We start from the raw sequence: 822 nt of genomic DNA, 5'->3' as shown, positions 1-822 counted from the left end.
ATGTGATTATTAATTTGTATACAATGTTTGCTCACCAATATGTTCAAAATCAGTATCAGAATTTAGGAACTTTTATTATTTTGAAATACAATAAACGCTGAAGATACTTTAAGTACCTAGGTAAATAAAGATTGTCTTCTGAAAACAACAGTCTCATATGTATTCATATTCATTCATTCATCAGTCTAACTCCAAAATCATTGGAATCCTCTGCACATCCTGGGAGTATATGGTGCAAGGCAGATAAACCATCCCATCACAGAGTGCACTGATAACTTCTTTATTTATTACACATAATTCATTTTGCTATTAGTGTATTATTTCATTAAGATTCAATGTTTTACATTTTTAAAGTTCTTTTCATATTATGTTTTAAGTAAATGAGGATCATTTACAGTAATTCAATATTGTTTCTTTCTCTTCACCTCTAAAACTCAAGCTCTGAAAAGATGGTGATTGATTAATGCTGTGTGCCCTGAGATGTTTTTGTTTTCCTAAAATTATTCTGAAATTTGCTTCCATTCTCATCATAAAAAGTGTCCTATCGTTTATTTGACTATGTCCATAATTTTATATATATTTAACTTTTAACTTTTACTGGGGCGGACTGGTGTCCCCTTTACGGTTAATGATTAAATTGCTATTTAGCTTGTCTTTAAAGAAATACTAAAATAGTGCCTTCAGTAATTTTAATAATTTGTGAGAAATAAAAAATGAAAGTACTAAGCCTTAATCGGATAATTTCGCTCGTCTATCGGTTGACTGTGTGAGAAAATAAAAGCTTCTAATTTATCCGACTCAATGGTGTAGTTATTGCGCGGC

The sequence above is a fragment of the Polypterus senegalus genome, chromosome 8 (genome assembly GCF_016835505.1).
Source record: "Polypterus senegalus isolate Bchr_013 chromosome 8, ASM1683550v1, whole genome shotgun sequence".
NCBI classification, from domain to species: Eukaryota; Metazoa; Chordata; class Cladistia; order Polypteriformes; family Polypteridae; genus Polypterus; species Polypterus senegalus.
This window is presented reverse-complemented; position numbering follows the sequence as displayed.